Below are 16,822 nucleotides of genomic sequence, written 5' to 3'. Positions count from 1 at the left end.
GGTCCGTATAGTAAAAGCTATGGTTTTCCCAGTAGTGATGTATGGAAGTGAGAGCTGGACCATAAGGAAGGCAGGTCGCCGAAGAATTGATGCTTTTGAACTATGGTGCTGGAGATTCTTGAGAGTCCCATGGACTGCAAGTTCAAACCTATCCATTCTTAAGGAAATCAGCCCTGAGTGCTCACTGGAAGGACAGATCGTGAAGCTGAGGCTCCAATACTTTGGCCACCTCATGAGAAGAGAAGACTCCCTGGAAAAGACCCTGATGTTGGGAAAGATGGAGAGCACAAGGAGAAGGGGACGACAGAGGACGAGATGGTTGGACAGTGTTCTCGAAGCTACCAGCATGAGTTTGACCAAACTGCGGGAGGCAGTAGAAGACAGGAGTGCCTGGCGTGCTCTGGTCCATGGGGTCACAAAGAGTCGGACAGGACTAAACGACTAAACAACAACAAGGATGAGCTGGGTGTTGTTCCAGCCACCTTCTAATTTCTGTAAAAGGAGGGAATCTCAATTGTTAGTAACCCTCTCCTACACTGCCCCTTCCTCTCCTATGTAGACATTCTGAATGTTCACATGGGGATCTTTATCAGCCCAAGGGATACACTCCCTTCTGGGCAACCTTCCAGATGCCCATGGTGCCAGTGCCAGAGGTAAAAGTGGGTTGAGAAACAAGTTTTGTTTTACGCATTTCTTTTTTAATGTAGCACCTGATAGTAGTAAAACCTCCAAGCGCTTTACAAGAAATATTAAAATTCCCAATAAAAGCAAAAACAAATTAAAACTTTTAAAGATAATTAAAATTAAGAGATTACATTAATCTCTTAAGTAATATTGAAACACATCAACAACCACGTGTCTGGACAGGCTTGCTAAAACAAAATAAAGTATTTTAAGATTTAGGCAGGCATTGAAAAAATTACAATGGAGGTGTCCACGTGATGTCAGTAAGCAGCGAGTTTCCAAAGTGTTGGTGCTGCCAAAGTGAAAAATTGATCCCTTACAACTGTGGAATAAGTATAACGTGGCACTGAAAACTGTGCCGGTTCTGAAGGTCAAAGTGGGCACACATGAAGTAAGGCAACCCTGCAAGATGAGAGTCTTATCTTAGTAAAGGTAAAGGGACCCCTGACCATTAGGTCCAGTCATGGCCGACTCTGGGGTTACAGCGCTCATCTCACTTTATTGGCCGAGGGAGCCGGCGTACAGCTTCCGGGTCATGTGGCCAGCATGACTAAGCCGCTTCTGGAGAACCAAAGCAGCACATGGAAATGTTGTTTACCTTCCTGCCGGAGCGGTACCTATTTACCTACTTGCACTTTGACGTGCTTTCGAACTGCTAGGTTGACCGGAGCAGGGACTGAGCAACAGGAGCTCACCCCGTCGCGGGGATATGAACCGCCGACCTTCTGATCGACAAGCCCTAGGCTCTGTGGTTTAACCCACAGCGCCACCCGCGCCCCACTTACCTTAGTACAGTAGGCTATATTCCACCCATGCAAAAATCAAACGTTTCTGATCTTCGAGAGTCTTCTGTAGCTGTGAACTGTCCCAACACACATACTTCCCAAAATCAATGCCACACAACCATCCACTAAGTTCACTGCCACAACAGTGATCTGATGAAGAATGTCCAAGAGTTGCTGCACAATGTGATATTTCTAAACAACTTATAGCAGGATTGTCTGTGGCAAGAGGGTTCTTCTCTTAAATCATCTCAACCTTGAATAAACCATAAGTGTCTCCAAGGCAGCAATGTCTGCCTGAAGTTAAATACAAATAATGTGCAACACTGTCAAGTACCATTCACCTCAAGCTGACTGAAGAGAGAGAAACCAGAGCTGTGCATGGGAAATCAGCAATCAATGAGGATAATGAAGGAATGTACTCAAGTGCCAAGACTCCAAGAGGATAACTCCAGGCAAATTATTTGTCAAAAATCTAAGTTCATCTTCAACTCACCGAAAAGATCTTTTGACATAGCAATCTATTGTGTGTAGAAGGGAATAACTGTTGTTAGGAACAGTTACGGCAAATACAGTGGTACCTCGCAAGACGAACACCTCGCAAGACGGAAAACCCGCTAGACGAAAGGGTTTTCCGTTTTGGAGGCGCTTCGCAAGACGAATTTCCCTATGGGCTTGCTTCTCAAGACAACAGCCCATAGGGAAATATCCGGGACAGCGGGGAAGCGCAGCGCGTCTTCCCCACTGTCCTCGGACCTCCTCCGAAGCCGGGCGGTGGGGCGGGAACGCCTCCTCCCGCCACCGCCGGGCTTCGGAACGCTTCTCCGAAGCCGGGCGGGGGGGGCGGGAACACCTGCCCCCGCCGCCGGGCTTCGGAACGCTGCTCCGAAGCCGGGCGGGGGGCGAAAGTCTTTGTCCCCCCTGCCTGCCTTCCCAGGGGCTTTTAAATCGCCCCGGACAGCGGAGAAGTCCTCCGCTGTCCCGGGGCGATTTTAAAATGCCGCCCGCCAGCATTTTAAGATCGCCCGGACAGCGGAGAAGTCCTCCGCTGTCCCAGGGTTTTTTAAAATGTTGGGGGTGGGAAGAAAAGCCCTTGTCCCGTCCCCCCAGCCTTCAGAAGAGGTCCGGGGACAGACTGTCCCCGGACCTGGTCTGAAGGCGGTTTCCCTAGGAACGCATTAATTGATTTTCAATTCATTCCTATGGGAAACCGTGCATCGCAAGACGAAAAACTCGCAAGACGAAGAGACTTGCGGAACGAATTAATTTCGTCTTGCGAGGCACCACTGTAACTATAATGGGAATGAATGACAGAAAGTTCTTCATGTCTATCATGTTTGTGAATTTATTGGATAGTTTTGTTGGCTAGTACATCATGCAAACATATCTGCAGCTTCTCTCATATAATGTAACTGAAATATATGTACTATATATGCCCTGCAGTACTTCTCAGAAATATGAGTGAAATGCATACATAACATGCTGCTTGTGGCAAAGGGCACATTCACATGCCAATTCTCCCATCAAATATATAGGGTACCATGGTTCCCTGCATGCCATGAACAAGCTATGAAATACCTGTGACAGCATTCCCAGCATCGGGGGCCAAGGGAAATGTAATTTTCCCAGGGCACCTGGCTTCCTAGGTGTCCTAGGAAAATAATATGCTCATGGCGCCTATTTTTCCTGGCAACTTACTTCCAGTTAAATGTCCATAGGACTGCAGCCTTCGTTAGGATTGGATGGTAGAAATCTGTTCGTATATATGCTGTGGCAAACAAGGTAGTGTTTCTAAGCCTATGGGAGAAGTACAGTCGTACAGCTACTTACGTATCCCTCTGGATATGGAATCTTCGGGTTATGGCCATGGCAAACCTGGAAGTGTATACTTCTGGGTTTCGCCGCGCGCACATGTGCAGAAGCGCTCAATCTTGCCTCGCGCGTGCGCAGAAGCATGCCTCTATTTACATAATTTTCAGGATACGAACGGACCCCCAGAACGAATTAAGGTCGTATCCGGAGGGTCCACTATGTTCCATAGCCATAACGTTCATTACTACTTCTTTCTTTTCAGTATCTTCCTTCCTCTCTTATCCTCTCACCCCAGGATCCCAAGGCCTAGTAATCTTCAGGATATATTTTTTGTCAAAACTAAGGTGTTTTGTACATTCTACTCTAAACTGGTATGCTGTGGGGGAGGGGAGACAAGATTGATGCTATCCTCGAAAACAGGATAGGTTTCTAGGAAAGTTGCCCTAACTATGGAAAGTAATGTATCCAGACATGTAGCATTCCTAAGGGAAATAAGCTTTCCCCCCCCCCCTCTTTTTTTAAAGGGCATCGGGGTGGATCTATGAGCAGTGTAATGGAAAAGCTCCAGAGATCCTCTAAAAAGAAAATCTCAACATGCTTCAAGTGTTTTAAAAATTAGGATGTCAGTAGCTCAGTGGAACTCCCTGAAGATATGCACATGAGCACAGAGACATGTAGGAGAGAAGAAATATCATGGCCCTTGCTACAGAAACAAGAGCAAACTGAAACACAGCTTGCTCCATCTGGAAAGAAAAAGAGAAAGAAATGTGAGCCTCATTGCTCAAATTGCCAAACTGCTACACTGGAAAATAAGCAGCCTCTGGGAGACCCAAGATGTTTTAAACGGCAAATGCTACTTGCATAACTTTCTGTAAACCTGTATCAGCCATCAATGTTCCTAAACTGTGTTTCATCACAAATCAATAAAGGATATCACAAAATGCATCCCACCACCACGGCATGGAACAAAAATGTTGCAATCCAAACCCACACCTAGCTGTCCCATTTATTTGCCTGTAATGGATAAGTAAGGTTTTTGCAGTTTCAGGAGCTGTACAGTGGTGTAGCGTGGGTTGTCAGCACCCGGGGCAAGGCAAGTAATTTGTGCCCCCTAACCCCCCACGCTACGCCACTGGGGCAGAGAGCTGCGAGTGCAATCGCCCCCCCCCCCCGATGTTGCGCCCGGTGCAGCTGCCCCCCCCCCTGCAACCCCCACTGGAGCTGTATTTGGACTTTTAATGCTTTCTTGGCAGAATGGTCCCTGAGCCCCACCCCAAAGTATTTGTTTTCTGCAGAGCAGACAATATTTTTGCATCAGGACATAGTTTCATGATGTAACATTATGCAGGCTGTATGGACACACTGAAGCATATTTATAGGTAACTCGTTTTCTTCCCATCTCTCAAAAACCATTAGGATTTTGCTTGGCAATGTAAATATATATATATATATGTTCTCTGGCGTTTCAAAATGGATCATGGTCAGCTTTAAGCGGGATGAGGCAGGTGGGTGGGGGGAAAGCCTATCTTTCTCTAAGCCAGTTAATTTTGTATGTATGTTTGCCATTATGAAAACACAAGTGACATTCATTTCTGATTCCTTTATATTAAACTATTGCCTTCCCTAAATACCTGCCTGCATCAAACAAGCACGCAACTCCTGCATATTACGTAGCCACTTGTAAAAATGTCAGAGCAAATTATACAGATTCTTTCAGTTCCCCGAGGCTAGCTTGTTATTAACATTTAACACTGACTTCTCCTGGAAATACTTACAAAGGGTGTACAGGTGCCTCGCTGGAAGTGTGCACAGATGTCTTGTGTGCTTTGGAAATCACTGTTGTATATTATTATTATTATTATTATTATTATTATTATTTATTTATACCCCGCCCATCTGGCTGGGCTTCCGCAGCCACTCTGGGCGGCTTCCAAAAAAATATTAAAATACTGTAATACATCAAACATTAAAAGCTTCCCTAAACAGGGCTGCCTTCAGATGTCTTCTAAAAGTCTGGTAGTTATTGTTCTCTTTGACATCTGGTGGGAGGGCGTTCCACAGGGAGGGCGCCACCACCAAGAAGGCCCTCTGCCTGGTTCCCTGTAACTTGGCTTCTTGCAGTGAGGGAACCACCAGAAGGCCCTTGATGCTGGATCTCAGTGTCCGGGGTGAACGATGGGGGTGGAAAAGCTCCTTCAGGTATACAAGTCTCCCAAATGTTAATTTAGCTTTTTGGCTTCACCTCTTCATTTTTGTACAAATTCTGGACTTTCTTTTCCCATTAATAATTTTTTTAATGGTGTATTTATGAGGAGTGCCTTGTTGGATTTTGTTCATCCATTCAGTATTGCGTTTTCAAGTTTCAAAGGTTGCTCCTGATCTTCTTAAGCAATCTGACAAAAATGTCCAATTTCAGCATACTTAATACAGAAGAAAGCAGAGCGGTCTAAAATACAACGAAGATGAGCACCACCTGGTGAATATGTCACAGAATACAAGTTCTCTCCATAAGGATGGTGCAAATAATGGTGCTTTTTAGATAAACTTTCAGCCACCAGTACAGTCTTCACTTCAGATGCAGCTCTGCACACAGAATGCTGCCCTTTCTTCTCCAAACAGGCTTTTGGAAAATGTATCCTATTGGGATTGGTGGTGATTGGCACTTAGCCAGCACAAAATATCAAGCATGTGAGGATTAATTAGTATTGCAAAGACACCTTGAAGATAAAGTGAGCACAGTGTACATGCTCAAAGGCTACTGTTATATTTTTTAAAAAAACAACAACACACACACCACGATTAATAACTATTGGAAATTTCAACTGCACTCTCAGCAAATATTAAAGTACGGGTTTTCTTTGTGTTAAATAAGATTTTTAATGGAGGTTGCTAGTACTTCGAAGAGGGCTTGAGGCACGCAGAAATTTTTTCAAACAGAATCCAAATCTGAAATGCAGAAAATTCATCAGTAGTGCTTTCTATAAAATAATAATAATATATAAGCACCCATTATTAGCTTAACCCTACACTAGGGGTCAGCAAACTTTTTCAGCAGCAGGCCGGTCCACTGCCCCTCAGATCTTGTGGTTGGGTGGGCTATATTTTGAAGGGAAAAAATGAACGAATTCCTATCCCCCACAAATAACCCAGAGATGAATTTTAAATAAAAGGACACATTCTACTCATGTAAAAACACACTGATTCCCGGACCATCTGCAAGCCGGATTTAGAAGGCAATTGGGCCAGATCCAGCCCCCGGGCCTTAGTTTGCCTACCCATGCCCTAAACACTGAAAAACAACTCTTGCTGAGCAAAGACATGAGAGATTGATGGTCACATCAGGGTTTCAGTTCTCTTGGCTGTAGTGCACCACCGTGGCATCACTTCAGTGCCAAGTTCTCCATCTTGTGCTGGTGGCCCCAGGATAGGGGGTCACATCTGGCAGCCTAGAGCAGGGGTGAGCAACCTGCAGGCCATCTGGATGTTGCTGAACCATAGCTTCCATCTTATTTGGAAAGAAACCCTGGGTTATGCAGTTTGGGTAAGAGCAAAGGGAGAATATGAGAGCATTAGCAAAGGTATCTGCAGGAATGTCAGCAGCATAACAAATGATCAAATGTAACACTTGGGCTAAAAAGGTTTGTTATGGGGAAGAATGCCCTCACAATCCAAGTGTGACTTCCAAACGAGTTGGAAATTTATCACTAATGATAATAATAATACAACCAGGCACTGGTAAACAGTTGCAGAGAGATTTGTGCAAGGCTATCACTGGCAGAAAAGAATGGGAAGGGACAAGAATGTGGGCCCAGGTCACATGCTATGCCCAGTGGACCTGACTGGTTCTCATGCTTGATTGTTCAAGATAACAAGGAATTCATTGCAACCTGCATCTTAGTTGAGCTGATAGGTAAAGCACAGCTGCCTTGAGCTACTCTACTTGCATGTAAGGAAAATGTGTGATAAAATAGTGGGTAAAATAAGTGGTAAAATAAGCCTTTAAAGGCATACTTTAAATACACTGGTCATATAAGGTAAAGGTAAAGGACCCCTGGATGGTTAAGTCCATTCAAAGGCAACTCTGGGGTGCTGCGCTCACCTCACTTTAGGCTGAGGGAGCCAGCGTTTGTCTGCAGACAGCCTTTCCGAGTCATGTGGTCAGCATGACTAAACTGCTTCTGGCACAAGACACCATGACTAGTGCCAGAGTGCATGGAAACATCGTTTACCTTCCCGCTAAAATGATACCTATGTATCTACTTGCACTGGTGTGCTTTTGAACTGCTAGGTTAGCAGAAGCTGGTACAGAGCAACAGGAGCTCACCACCATCAAGCAGATTCGATTATATATAACCAGTGTTTCCCAAACTTGGGTCTCCAGCTGTTTTTGAACTACAGTTCCCATCATCCCTGACCACTGGTACTGCTATCTAGGGATGATAGGTGCTGTACTCCAAAAACAGTTGGAGACCTAAGTTTGGGAAACACTTCTATATACTGTGACACTGGTTCCCAAACTGCCTCCCCCCCCCCAACGTGTTAGATGTTGTATGGCTTTCCACTCTTATTTTCACAGACACACAGCTGACCAGTTTGGGAACTCTGGTCCTATAATGTTCAATTCGCAGATGCCGAAATGGATGATTGCACATTCTAAAAATGCTGAAGCCAGCGCAGAAATTGTGACTCATAACATAATCTAATTGCCTGACCTTACTCCTTTTACAGTCACACACACCAGTGAGGTAACCAATTAGCCTCTTCCTGCAACATGATCTGACCATACTTCTCAAAGGTAAGCTGAATGTATGTTGGGCAACTGATCGGATTTCACAATTCCACAGTTTCTGTGTGCTTGGCATGGATGTGAAAGGGTGCAGAGATACACTAGAGAAAACAGAAAACCTCCTATTTCTTATGCAGGGGGAGGCCTACTGACTACAGTAAGTCTGTCCTGGAGTAAGTACCTTGTGGATTATAAAGCTCTTTGCGGAAGGGGGAAATGAAGAGAAAATGATCCCTGGGAAACCGTGGGACCGAATAGCATGTTAATGAGCATCTGTCATTTCTCAGTGAAACAAAATAATGTGAAAGTATTTGTGTGCATTGTGAAGGTAAGCTGTGGGAAAGAAAACCAGTTAACTTCAGAAATGACCCTTAGAAAAACGAGCTCTTCCTCCTCTGGTTGAACAAGCACCCAATCCAAAATAAGAGAGCAAACACTTTGGTCCATTAGGTCCGTTTTGCCCTAAGCTACTATATGAGAGAAATATATTGCTTTCCCAATTTTGCTCGTATTTAATTCTATTAATATCTAAGAAATGGTAATAGGCTATCTCATCTCATACTGCATTTCCTCTTGATTTCTGAAGGTACACTTTTCTTCTCAGAGCCACCTGGTAGAGGATGAACTCTAAAATGCTAAAATGCTTTTTCAAAGGCAGGTGGCATCTCATTTCTTTTTCTCTTTAACTTATCTTGGTAGAATCTTGCTTTCTGACCTAGGGACTGAGTGGGATTGTGGTCCCCCTCTAGGGTACATTTTCAGGAAAATGTTCAGATCATAACCAAAAGAGCTACCTGGCAGCTTAAGCATCCCAAAGTCATTATTATTATTTTCCTGTCACCAGAATCCACATGCTCAGCTTTAGCAATGTTTGGTTCAGGCTGGGATATTTGGAAACTGACTGCTGGTAGCTGTTACACCATTCTTCCTTCTTTATCTTAGAATGCAGCATGTAAAAAGTAGCTACTCGGTGAATAAAATGCCTGATACGAATCTATTAACCAAACAGCAACTAGCGCTGTTCAAATCTAGTTCTGTATGGCAGAATATAGCTCCTCTCTGTTCCATCTTACTTGCTTCTGGATGCAAGAGATTATCTGTCAGAGTCTGTGCATGCTGATTTTGCTTCATATTTAAACAGTGTGTGAAAGCACGATCAAACAGCAGCATCAAGAGCGAAAACAAATGCAGCTCATTGCAGATGAGAGACTAAAGCTGAATTAACACAGCAATTTCATCAGAATAATTTAACTGGCAGAGGTATGTACACGCATGCACACACACACAACCCAACAGACTCTTCCCCAAAACTATGCACAAATTGCCTTCTCTGTTTGTGAAAGCTGCACAAATAATGTGGGCAAGTCTCAGAACAGGGCATCCTAAAAAATACCTGAAGCTAGGCTCCCCATCGGACTGCACCACATCTTAATGCAAGCGGAGGTTTCTATGCTTCAAGCTCCTCACATACTAGAAATATCCTGCCCATGGAAAGTTAGCATATCAGAGAGAAGAGCCTGGTGTGCCAGATTTCTATGTGCAGGAAATGTATTTATGGACCCACCCACCCCCATTTCTAAAGAAGGGTGCAACCTATTTAGCACAGTTATACATGACAGCTTGTTGGCATCCGTCAGTCTCAACGGACAGTGGAGTGCGCCTTTTGGGGGGGGGGTGAAGTCAAACCACTGCATTAGACTTACCCACCAGAGTGTAAGCCTAGTCAGTGTGTACAGAGGTCCTGGGCTGCCCAGATGACAAGATCTCCCCCTCCCTCCCAAATGTGGTCCAAAGGAAAGCAGAGCAATGCATTTGGCACCAGCTTGGCTGTAGGACTTGCCAGAAGGAGGCGTACAAGGCGCCATCCAACCATCTTAGGGACTCCACTCTGGATTTATGTAGGGTTTACTCCTTAGCCTTTTCTTCTCCCGAAGATATCCCACAAGGTTTAAGGTCAGAGTTTTCCTTCTCCTAGATGGGCTACCTTCCCAAGTTGATGGCAGCACATTTTCTATAACTCTAGAAAATAAATGTCATTTACGATAATTTATCTGGAGGGCCCCCAGTGAATTGCTACTGCATTGTGCAATAAACAGGACACAACTGGATAACTCTTTTCCAAAATTCTCAGGATTTTATTTTTAAATAGCTTATAGCTTCCTTGTGTTAATTTTTTGGGATAGGATTCTTGTTTAAACTAATCTAAAAGATTTGTTGTGTCTGCGACTGAGCTAGATATTTCGTCATTAACGACGTGGTGATGTATCTGGCTCTGATCACAAAACTGACGGTTATCAGTCAGTAGAGAGCCTGTGTTTGAACTAGGTTGGAGTGAAATGCATACATCATTGAGCAAGGACTCTTATGCCGTTACACTTTAGCAGTTTTATCATCATCAAGATTAATTGACCGTTCACTGGAGGGACTATAAAAAATGAAAATATATCCTCATTTCCTTTTATACCCACACCAGTAAGGGGTCTTTAATCTAACTGGCTAATTGGTGACTCATATGTTTATTTCACACACACACACACACACACACACACACACTAATTTAATATTATCAGAATGTGACCTACATAATGGATATGAAGAATGCTATTTTTTCACACACATTCTCTAGGGAAGTTCCAGAGGCGATCAAAACAGTTTGCAGCATGTTATTCAAAGTTTGCATCTTGGAATGGTGTTCCTGTACCATGTGTAAGGTAAAGGTAAAGGGACCCCTGACCATTAGGTCCAGTCGTGACCAACTCTGGGGTTACGGCGCTCATCTCACTTTATTGGCCGAGGGAGCCGGCGTACAGCTTCCAGGTCGTGGCCAGCATGACTAAGCCGCTTCTGGCGAACCAGAGCAGCGCATGAAAACGCCGTTTACCTTCCCGCTGGAAGCTATTTATCTACTTGCACTTTGACGTGCTTTCAAACTGCTAGGTTGGCAGGGACTGAGCAACGGGAGCTCACCCCGTCGCGGGGATTCGAACCGCCGACCTTCTGATCAGCAAGTTCTAGGCTCTGTGGTTTAGACCACAGCAGATAGCTGTAAAACCCCATGGGAAAAGATTTTGGGCATCACGTGGCAGGACAGTCTCTCAAAGATGTGCTCTCCCAAGCCCACACTCACAGTATGTTCACACTCTTGTCTCAGGTCACATCCACAGAATGGAAGATAGCAGGATCAATGCCCCAGGATGTGCTTTACAGGGAGCTGGCTTCAGGCACCAAACCAACTCTGCATTACAAATATTTCTGCAAACATGACATGAAGGCTGGCAACCTCAACTCCACCATGTGGGAATCCCTTGCAGATGACCGCAGTGCATGGAGACAGTCAGGTTCATCATCCATAGCAGTGACCAGAGGGGGAATGACCACTGGGAGGAGCGCAGAGAGAGAAAAACGTCACGGTGCATCTGCAGCAGCTCAACCAGACACCTTAATCTGCCCCAGCTGCAACAAAACATTCTCTCCTGTATCGGTCTCTGCGGCCACAGCAGGCGCTGTAAGCTTCCAACAGGGCACACTGGTAATTATGGCATCCTTTTCAAAATGATTGTGGCATCCTTTTCAAAGTGCTCACAGACTGTCTGTTTAATTATCTGTTCTGGGACCTTTCCTGGTATTAATGTCGAGCTGACTGGTTGGTAGTTATCTAGGTCTTCTCCCCCACCCCCTTGAAGATGTAGTCTGTCTACAGATTAAATACACAAGCTCATTAAGTACCCTAAAGCGCAGCTCATCAGGCCCTGGAGATTTGAATTCATTTAACATAGCTAGGTGTTCCCTTGCTACCTCTTTTCCTATCGTGGGCTGCAGCTCCCTCCTTGCATCATTTATTCTGTTATCACCAGGTTGTGCACTGCTCTCCTTTTGGATGACAGCAGAAGAATATCTACCATTGCATTACTTGGGGGTGGGGGGAAGGCATTCCGAACTTCCCGCTGGAACTCAATTTCACAGCTAACAATACTTCAAAACAGTTTAATATGCCACTGTGAGCCCTCTTTTCAAAATCAATTTCAGAAATCACTTGGAGCTGTTCTGATAAATTATTTCTCCTGGGAACCAAAACTTCTTGTCCTGTTTCCCTAGATCTGTAGTAATGACTGGAGAAAGGTAGTAAGCATTAATGCTTCACCAGAAGTATTTGTCTTCTCAATGAATTGCTAAAAGGAATTTCAGGTGACATGGCAACATATTTAATATATTTAAGAAAATTTACATACCACGTGATTGTAATAAATTCTCCAACTGGTTTACAATAAATATTAAAATCGGCAATAAAAACTGCTACCCAATAAAGGCATTTTGAAATAATTAAAATTAACATTAAAATATATTAAAGAAGAAGAAGAAAAGGAGTTTGGATTTGATATCCCGCCTTTCACTCCCTTTAAGGAGTCTCAAAGCAGCTAACATTCTCCTTTTCCCTTCCTCCCCCACACAAACACTCTGTGAGGTGAGCGGGGCTGAGAGACTTCAAAGAAGTGTGACTAGCCCAAGGTCACCCAGCAGCTGCATGTGGAGGAGCAGAGACGCGAACCGGTTCCCCAGATTACGAGACTACCGCTCTTAACCACTACACCACACTGGCTCTCAGCATATGTCTTAATGGACTTACCTAACAAAAATGCTTCAAGCAGGTACAGTGAGGACAGCAGTGTTGCCAGCCAATGGAACTCCCTATCGACATCAGGCTGGCACCTTTGCTGCCATACTCAAAGTTCAATTTCTTACAACTGCAGAACAAGACTTGCGTGGCACCTGTAATACTGCCAGCACCACAGATACACCAACCAATCACCTAGGACAGCAGTTCTTAACCTGTGTGTCCCTAGATGTTGTTGGACTACAACTCCCATCATCCCTAGCTAGCAAGGCCAGAGCTCAGGGATGATGGGAGTTGTAGTCCAACATCTGGGGACCCACAGGTTGAGAACCGCTGACCTAGGAGGAGCTAGCCAGACTGTACTTCTTAAGGCACATTATGACACAAGGCAAGTTGGTAAACCCTTTGTAATTTATCTGAACATGTCAGGGAGAATGCTTGGCACCCCAGAATAGGACTGCTTTGCTGGAAACTTGTTTTCCTGAGAGCACATGGAAGTTAAGTTTTATTAAAAGCTCATCTGATACAAAATGTTTCCATAACGAAATATCCCCAAGGCTTAATCACCACTATACTTAAATCATTTGAACTGAGCCAACCCCAACTCCTGAAAAAAATTCTGTAAATCTGTATAAAGGTGTTAGTTTGATGCGTCTGTTTACCTTATTTGGTGGGCGGCATTGCAGCCAGGCCCTGGGTCCTGTGTCATCTGGCCAAGGGATGGAGACTGGCGGGCTTCCTGCTGTTGCCTCCCTGTGCTGTTGGCGCTTCTCCAACATTCTCCAACCGAGCTTCTCCAACCATTCAGCGCCGAAGGGGGGCATGTCCACAGGGAATTTAAACTCCAGCACAGCAAGGTCAGCTGGCCTCTTTTATTGTGAACCAATCAGTACACTAATTTTGGCAGCTGATGGCAAGCAAAAAGGTTTGGGTAAAGCAGGGATCACGAGATCAGGCAAGCTCCTGCTTTTGAGTGGGTTCCAGCAGCAGGTGGAAACATTTTAGTCTTGCCAAGATGATGCCAATGCTTCAAGATACGCAAGGTATTTTGAAATGGTTTATTTTAAGTTTCGTCAAGCTAGGTATGTTGGTATTTCCTATTGTATACAGTGGTACCTCGGGTTACATACGCTTCAGGTTACATACGCTTGAGGTTACAGACTCCGCTAACCCAGAAATAGTACCTCAGGTTAAGAACTTTGCTTCAGGAGAAGAATAGAAATCGTGCTCCGGCGGCGCGGCGGCAGCAGGAGGCCCCATTAGCTAAAGTGGTGCTTCAGTTTAAGAACAGTTTCAGGTTAAGAACGGAGCTCCGGAACGAATTAAGTATTTAACCCGAGGTACCACTGTACTTTGTGTTAAGCTGTAACCCACCCTGTGACATTGTGCTGAAGGGAAGGATACAAATACAGCGGTACCTCGGTTTACGAACTTAATCCGTTCCGGAAGTCCGTTCTTAAACCTAAACCGTTCTGAAACCGAGGTGCACTTTCCCTAATGAGGTCTCCCACCACTGCTGCCCTTCTACTGTTCGGATTCCGTTCTTAGACCGAGGTAAAGTTCTCAAACCGGGACACTATTTCCGGTTTTGTGGAGTTTGTAAACCAAATCATTCTTAAACCGGACTGTTCTTAAACCAAGGTACCACTGTACTGAAAAGAAATATATCAGATAATAAAACAAACAGGTGACTGCTGACTGACAAAGAAACAGATGCAGGACATGGAACACCAGAGGTAAGGAAATGTTGCTACAGGTTGTTCATTATGTGCAACTCTAAACTATTTTTGCCAAATTAATCACCTTCATATGCTCAGGCCGTTTTTAGCCTCAAACACACCAAGGTCAATCAGTGATAATATATATATATAGTCCTTGCATTCCACTTCAGTTTTCCCATTCAGATTCCATCCCAGAATGTAGGTGCTAATGTCAGGTGAGCCTGCTTTTGAGCCAACTGAGCTCTATAGATAATTCATAATCCTGTTTATCTCTGCTACCTTGTCAGAAAGTCCTTCTTCACCTACAATGACTCCCAACAGCATTATCTAGCTGCAAGGACTACTCCACTGATGTGTCAATAGCTTTCCCACATTTACTTTGCCAATAAATTGATATTTAAAAAGAGCAGCTGCATGCTCAGCTTTTTCATACGTGCTGTTAAAGGATATCCAGAATGCACACAAAAGGGTATCCTTCTTACAGCATGGAAGCGTTTTCACTTCATTACTGTTTAATTATTGTAAGACTTTTTTATAGTTTTAATAAACACGTCACTAAGTGTGAGACGACCTTATAAATTAGAGACCCTGCTACATTATCTGTTTCTCATGAGTGTGTGTATGTGTTTGATTTGAGAAGTTCAAACTTGTCTGAAGGGTGGAAAATAAAAATGTAAGTGCTTCTACAGGCCTACTGTTGTAACTGTTATCAGATTAGCTTTTAACTTGTAGGTTTTAATTATGCTTTATATTGATTTTTAATTCCTTTATGAAAAACCACACCAATAGTTACGATTTTTCAAAATGTTTAAAAGACTGGAATTAAATAGAACATCTGCAGAACTAGTTACAAAATGTCTGCAAAATTAAATGCAAAATTGCATTCTATTCCAAAGGGAATCTACAAAATCAAAAATTAAGGGGGCGGGGCGGGGGGGAGAAGTCCTTGCTATACAGTCGTACCTTGATTGTCAAATGCCTTGGTACTCGGATGTTTTGGCTCCAGAACGCTGCAAACCTGGAAGTGAGTGTTCCGGGTTGCAAACGTTTTTTGGAAGCTGAATGTCCGACACGGCTTCTGATTGCGTGCAGGAAGCTCCCGCAGCCAACTGGAGGCCGTGCCTTGCTTTCCGAACTGTTTCGGGAGTCGAACGGACTCCCGGAACAGCTTAAGTTCTACAAGTAAGGTATGACTTGCCAATTTGTTCTAAATTTATATTGTTTTTATTTTTATATCTCACACAATGAGCTAAGCTGGCTATTGATCTGGTCTGTGTTCTTCCCTGAGACTGCAAAGTGTAGAAATATAAAATAAATTAATAATATGTTTTATTTACAAATGAGGAAACAAAACAGAAGATGCCAATCAGCATGTGTTATACCAAAAGCATCACTTTGCTTGGTCAGTAAGGCAATGTTTTTCATCTCCTGGCTTACTCCCTGACACAAGCTTTCACTGATTCATATTTTACTGCCAAGCTAACCCTGACATTGGACCTCATACACAAAAGCAGTCTAAGAAACCCTGAAAACATTGTTCAACACAGAAAACAATATTGTGAAGGCAGGTCCAGAAGGGGAAAGTGCATTTTGGAAATAGAGAAGCTTTGTCCCAAACATTAGATTTCTGTAAGAGCCAAGGTAGAATACTTATATATTTTCACATTCATAATCTGAAGCAGGGGTGCCAACTTGAATAAAATATTGGCGGGACGACCCAAGTATGTCCCACCTCTCATAATTGATAGCAACATGTGGTGCGTGCACACCCTTTGAATGGTAATGTCCATTAACTTTGGGGGGCGTGCCTCAGATATTTTATTGGGGGGATGCGAAGGGATCTCAGCTCCAAGGAGTTGGCTTCTATGATCTGAAGCCATATACAAGATAAAAATGAGATAAAACATACACACATACACAAAACCAACTTCTAAAAATAACAAGACCATTTCTACAGACGTCCAAAACACGACTGGGCCACAATTCACGAAAAATGCCTTCTGAAACAAAAGTGTGTTTCATAGGTACCTAAACAACACTATGTTAGGCGCCTGTCTAAATTTTGCTGGTAACTGGTTTCAAACTTGAAGTTACTAATGCTAGGGCCCAAAGAAGCCAAGCTATCTCGGCATAGGAATGGCTCTGATTGTCCTACACCCAAATCTGTTAAAAGGCACTCCTGAGTAACCCATCTCCTGGGTATGCAAACCACCCACCCACACGTTTTCCCTGAAGTCTACTCGATTCTGATGGAGTTAACTAGAAAAGTAAGAAGCATCTTGGGACCGCAACAGTCTTATTCCTGATTCAGTCACAATTTTTATGTGAAAATGATGCCCTCCAAGTAAAAAGAGCAGCTACTAGCTTGTCTCACCCTCCTTCCTTCTGGCACTGCTCTTAGATATTCTCCTTTCAGGGGGAATAA

At 43.9% G+C, this 16,822-nt stretch overlaps 1 protein-coding gene across 3 annotated transcripts in view; it reads right to left on the bottom strand.

Annotated features, from left to right (window-relative positions):
• Positions 1–5,205: 5,205 nt before the first annotated feature.
• Positions 5,206–16,822, bottom strand: part of DCDC2C (doublecortin domain containing 2C) — a 57,272-nt gene continuing 45,655 nt past the window's right edge. Inside the window, exons 15-16 of one of the 3 annotated variants that reach the window (XR_014524075.1) lie at positions 13,339–13,583; positions 5,206–6,224 (exon numbers count right to left, since the gene is read on the bottom strand). The gene's annotated coding sequence lies outside the window, so the exon portion shown is untranslated. The remainder of the gene's footprint in view (positions 6,225–13,338; positions 13,584–16,822) is intronic. The other 2 variants (XM_083495621.1, XR_014524076.1) reach the window with 2 other exon arrangements.

Source organism: Podarcis liolepis (assembly GCF_965112155.1).
Source record: "Podarcis liolepis genome assembly, chromosome: 3".
Classification (NCBI taxonomy): Eukaryota; Metazoa; Chordata; class Lepidosauria; order Squamata; family Lacertidae; genus Podarcis; species Podarcis liolepis.
Note: the sequence above shows the minus strand (reverse complement) of the source record. Positions and strands in the feature narration are given on the sequence as shown.